This window comes from Rattus norvegicus, chromosome 17, assembly GCF_021556685.1.
Source record: "Rattus norvegicus strain SHRSP/BbbUtx chromosome 17, alternate assembly SHRSP_T2T, whole genome shotgun sequence".
Lineage (NCBI taxonomy): Eukaryota > Metazoa > Chordata > Mammalia > Rodentia > Muridae > Rattus > Rattus norvegicus.
This window is the reverse complement of record NC_141550.1, coordinates 69,198,555-69,205,000: the sequence shown is the minus strand read 5'-3', so window position 1 is coordinate 69,205,000 and position 6,446 is coordinate 69,198,555.

The window sequence follows — 6,446 nt, the reverse complement described above, 5'->3', positions numbered from 1 at the left end:
GGTTCATGGAGGGAAGACTGGGAAGAGGGATAACATTTGAAGTGTAAATAAACAAAATAGTTAAAAGAAAAAGCATAAACATCTCTGTTTCTTTAAAAAACAAACTACAGGTTGATGGATCAACACTGGCCTTTCCTAGAGCTGTTTTAGAAAGCCAAGAATGCAAGCTGCTGTAGGCTCCTGGTTTGAGTTGCAAGATTATGTTTTAGTCATGTGAGAAGTTTAGTGCCAAATTCTAGAAGAATCCAAGCATTCCTATGTTCCAAAGCTCATAGTAACCACTTGGTGCTCACCCCGGCGCTGTCAGCTGTGGGACCACATTCACCATGATGCAACTTGACAGAGAGCAGGAGCAAATGCCCTGGAGATTGGAGAGTCGCACCTCTGGATATAACTGTGATGGTGTTGCTAACGATGATCCCTCGCGAGGGCTCTGATCTAATGAGTGAATGCTTCTATCAGTGGATTTAAACTCTGAATAGGTTCGAGACGTAATGGAACTGTGGATGACATGGTTCGCCTAGAGGAAGAAGGAGAATGAGTCCTGTCCTGTTGGGCTCAAGCTTGGCCTACCTACCCTTTTGTGTTCCTCCTGTCTGCATGATATGAGCTGTTCCAACAAGTCCTCCATGATGAAAAAGATTGAACTTCCTGAGTTCCATCATAACCTCCACACCACAAAATAATTAACCCCTCTGCAATCATGGAAGGATACTTATTTCTTCGTTTTAGGTTACTTATGTTGAATAGGCTACCACAGCAACGAGAAAAGCCTCGCACCTGTGCTGCTATAAGCTTTGTTATATAACCTTGGCGTTTTTCTTCCTTTCTGCACACATTCAGCTCACCTCTTCATGCAGAGACACACACCTTGTCTTTGACACCATGGAGATCGCCAGTGTTCAGGCTCTTAGCTTGATGGGCCCCGAAACCAGGACATATTTTTACAAATGTGATTTATCTCCGCTAAAATGAATTCTGTGCCTAGCATTCACAAGTTCCTGTTCAATCCTTAGCACTTCAAGAAAAAGAAAGAATTGTGGAACCCGCTGTGAAGATCAAAATGCATCCTTCACCCCACAGATAATTGTACAAGAGGACAATGTCAAATAGCCCCCATACTTCTGGTTTAAAAAGCACAAATATAAATGCCAGTGTTCAAATGACGCCTACAATAGTTAAAAATAATGAAAACAAAAAATTATTCTCTCTGGTTTTCTGAACTCAAAATTCAAAACAACTACTTTGTGTTTGCATGAATAATTTTTTTCCCGAAATTGGTAGAATTTTGAGTTGCTAAGGTGTCACATAGGGCAGCCTAAGACATTTATCTTGATCTCCTCATTCCCTCAGGTGCTATTTCCCAATAAATATATGCACTCCATAAAACCAATGTCATAAATATAGACAACTGACTCATAATGCTAACAGGATTTCAATCTTTTTTCCAAGGGATGTGCAAAACCATTCAGCTCCAGTCCAAGTGGAAAAAGAAAATCTCTAAAACTTGTATTTTTAGCATGCACCTTATTTTATTATATAAGAATTCTGAGAAACGGGACAAACTCATATCTACATAGAAAACAACTCTAAGACACAGTACTGATTTTTTATTACCAGTGGGTATTATGGTTATGGGCACATTCCTCAAAGAGCTCTTAAAACACTAGTTGCTATCTATCAACCAATCAAAATTTGTTAGAAATATTTTTGTAAGCAAGGTCCTACACTTGATATCCTGAGACAAATAGCAAAAAGTATGAGGCATGTTTCTCATCAAAATTATGGTATGTACCACAATCCCCAAACTGGCATACAGTACCTTATAGAGGACTTCCTACTTATAAACTGTATATAACAGACTTCTGTAGACACTTCAGGGGGAGATGAGATGGTGTCTGCATGTTCACATGGGAAGGAATAATGTCTGTATATGCAAATTTTCAGGTAAATTCATGTTTAGGTGTATTGCTGATGATTATTTGAATTTGTCTTTGTTGTTTGTTTTTGAGACTTGTTCTCTCTCTCTCTAGAGCCCAAAATGATCTGGGCCTCTCTCACAAGCCTTACCTTCTCAGACTTCAATTTCTGGAATTAAGACTATGACAACACCTACATGCCCGTGTGTCTACATACACATGAGCTCATAACGTGTGTAGGCATGTGATCTGTGAATATGTAAAAATCAAACAACTTTGGAAATGGTACAACACATGTTTGTCAGCCAGGAAACTCATAAAAGGCTCATTTTAGTGACAATGTGTTTCAGGGAAATTTAATTATTGCAGCTGAATGAGCTCTAAGAGTAACATGCAGTGAGTGTTTTCATATGCTGGGAAGCTCTGCCAAGGACCCAGCTTATGTCTGTGGCTGTGAGTGCCCTGGCCTTAGTATCAATGAATAAACACTGCAGTTAAGACAGGCCATTTTATTCCCTCTTGACTTATTCATCGTAGTCCTATCCATTTTCTTTTTCATTCTTCGTTTCCAGGTCTCTCCTAGTTAGCTTCAGCTGTCAACTTGACATAGCCCAGTCTTGTCTGAGAGAACCTCAGTTGAAACACCATTTCGATCAGATTGGCATGCAGACATGTCCATGAGGAATTGTGCGAGGAATTGTGGGAGGGCTTAGCCTAATGTGGGAGGGATTATGCTTAGGTACGCAGACTTGTGTGATATAAAAAGCTATCAGAAAGAAAGGCAGAGAGCAAGCCATCAAGCATTCTTTTAGAGTTCTTACACATTCCTGTTTTACTTTAGACCTCAATGATGGTCTAAGCTCCTAAATTGAAAAAATAAAAACAAAACCGGGACCTTTCCTCCACACATTTGCCACAGTCACAGAAAGCAAACTAGGACAAAGGTAGAAAATCCTAACATTAACCTTTACGCATATCGACACTTACATTTACCTTTCATTTTAAAGACCAGTATAGTGTGTGGGCGTGTGTGTGTGTGTGTGTGTGTGTGTGTGAGAGAGAGAGAGAGAGAGAGAGAGAGAGAGAGAGAGAGAGAGAGAGAGAGACAGAGACAGAGACAGAGACAGAGACAGAGAGAGAGAGCGAGAGAGAGAGAGAGAGATTGCGTGTGTGTGTGTGTGTGTGTGTGTGTGTGTGCGTGCGCATGCGCGATCTTCATTTTCATTCCGGATATGTTTAAGCGGATGTAATTGCGAACATGGGTGTTTACTTTTCTCTATTTACATTATCTCCTTTCACTGACTTCCTCCCCCACCCCAGCAAGTGCAGTTTCAGCAATCACACCCCCATTCATTTCAAATTTGCTTCATCATTCTAATTCCCGGGAAAGAGAATCTGGAGTCTATATCCTCACTCCATGTGTGTTTCCTCTCACGTTCTCACCCTCACATTTAGCTCGGTGTCACTGTCCTGAGAAAGGCTACCAGTCACCCACACAGACACTGAAATGAATTTCTATTGGTTTTCTTATATCACTGCAATAGGCAGCTTGTGGGCGTTGAATCATTTCCTCTTCAGGGCTGTCTCCTCTCTCAGTGTCTATAACACTCCTTCATCCCCCACACCCGTATTGTTCACCTACTGATCATTCCTTTATATCATGCATACTAAATGCAGATAAAGGTACTAAATGACATGGTTTCATATATTTGAAAATCAAATCAACGCACATGGGTTTGTCAGCTAGATTGAAACGCAAAGGCACAGCCAGTCACTGATCAGACTTGAAAGAAACTCACGATAGATAAATCCAGCTGCAGACTTCAGGAAAGAGCTTTCTCCAAGGTCAGGTAGCAGCTGTAAATGCCATAATGGCCCCCTCTTCGAGTGGCTATTGCTTTCTAATAACACCCTAGAACTGCTTTGCTATTTCCACCTAGAAATTGGATACCCCGTTGCTAAACTGCCCTTAACTCAGACCAGCACCTAATCCCTAATTAATCCTCACTTCCACTAATCCCTCCAAAGAGCAACCAATTCAGGACTGATCCCTGCCTCCCCCAGGTCTGCAGTTCATTTCTCTCTCTCCCTACAAAGGATTCCTCCACCTTGTTAAGATCTGTCTTCTACCCTCTGCAGATACATCACATCAAAACATAGGACTACAGGCTAGTATCCACATGCAGATAGCTATGGTTTTCATCTTAAAACATGCTCATTGGGTCTCTAAACCATATTCTCGACAAACAGGCATAATCAAAAACCTTTCATCTTTCTAAGCACATGTGAATTGTTTATTATATCTTAAGCACTTTAAATTACATTTACTATATATAAGCATATAGTGTATATACAGGCTGTGTATTAATGAGAGATGCACGCATACATGCATAAATATGTCCATGCATATGTATAAAATATCCATTGAGATTATCATATTTTAAGCAATCATTTTATTTGATTTAAGTTGATCTTACAATACAGTTCTACCTAGATGGGTAATAAATTTCTTTTTATGGTACAGTGTCTGAAGCATTTAAAATTGTATCAGCTGGATGTGAGTTCAAATGATTGACTTCCAATGAAAATGGTTTCTAAAAGTTCCTTACTCTTGGTAATACTCATTGGCTTCTTTCTGTAACTATTAAACCAAGTAAATATATTGCATATATTTAAGTAATTTCTCTAAAAGCTACACAACATAGCAATACATTAATCCTACTTACTAGATGAATGAGAAAGATGTGTTCGCCTCACAGTGAAGAAAAACCTACGAGACCGCATGTTAGACAGACAGCATTGCATTAACTTGGAGACAAAGTTCACCTTCATACGGAGACACCCGGAATGAGGAATGACGGAGAGCATCTGGTGTTTCAAATCAAATCTCTTTCCATTATCATCTTCTGAGAGCTGGCATTCAAAGACTTAGAAAATTCCAGGCTTCCCTGAAAGGTAAAATTATGTTACGTTGCTGATCATATATTCTGAGTAAAATAAAATGGAAAGGTTGTTTTCACGGAGTCTCTTTAAGAACATGTTTGAGAGAGTCTATACTGACACGATGCTCCCTCTGTTTATGATCCAATTATTAGGAAACATAATAAAAGCATATGGGATGATATAGGGCATTTGATATTCTTCCAATTTAAAATTTTATTGTGGTTACTACACATATTTTACTGCCTATAAACATTTCACTGCATATAGATTTTTTTTTCTAACAAAGCCTCAATATGAATGTACAACTTTAGATACTGGTTAAAAGTAACACCAAGGGGCCATTTTAATTTTCATCATAATTGTATTTCAAATCTATGTCTGCTTTCAGTCTAATCACTATGCAAGGAGAGGTTAAGGCACGTCTATTCAACTGTTATCTTGTTGAACCCAGCTATGACTTTGTGGGGAGCCTTGTCAGTTTTCATAATACAAATTAATTTTTAAGCACACAGTAATATTTAAGAAAGACAGAAAATTGGAACAGATTTATAAAGCTTATCACGTGAAAATCTCAGTCACGTGTCTTGAGTCTTTATGAATTATATTCATTATATTTTACTTGCTGAAGCTGTCTCTGGAAGGCTTGAAAGTGAAAGCAGCAGGAAGTGAATTTCTCTATTTCCAAACAGCAGTTACATCTTCAAGTGCCTCTCATTCAACATTTCATGTAGGAAATACTAACAAATATTAATCCCTTCTATGTTTATGTAAACCTACACGTGTGCATGGTGTGTGGCTGTTTGTATAATGCTCATTGAGAACATGAAACTATTTATGTACAGGAAGAGGTTGGCAACTATCAGAGAATCTCTCCGTGGCCGTAGAGTAGATTTAAACTGTCTTTCCAGTCTTTCTTTCTTGAAATTCTCCCCACCTATGCATACACATGCTTATACAAAAAGAGACACACATACAGACAACACACATGTATGTATGCATGCATGTATGACCCTATATGGACACATGAGCATGTATGGTGTGTGCACGTGTGTGCACAAGCGTTTGCACACACACACAGCCTATCTTCTTCAAACACTGACCCTACAGCCCTGGTCATTTCCTTTCTACTCTCTCCACTTCCTTCTCATCTGAACACATCACATAGTAACCTTCATGTGTGAATGCTTTGCTCACAATTTGCCTTCAGCTTAACATGGTTTTCAATTACTCCAACATACAAATGCTTTCTTTAATGATTTTTGAACCCTCACACTCCCATATTTATATTGATGGGATGCTATGTGATTACCTCTGTGTAAGTCTCTCTTCCTTAAAACATCAGCTTTCTGGATGACATGACTACATAGGGATGATGTCAGTGGGAAGTCTGCATTAGATGTTGGTTCTGAACCATTAAGGAATGTATCCCAGCGGTAAATCCAAAATCAGAAGAGCCTGTTCTCAGCTTGCAGATCCACAGAAAGGAAAATTATTCTCTTGCATTCTTTTTGCTCTATTCAATATTTTAACTGGAAGAGGTATGCCTGCATTTAGAAGAAAAAAAAACCTACTTTACATAGCCTA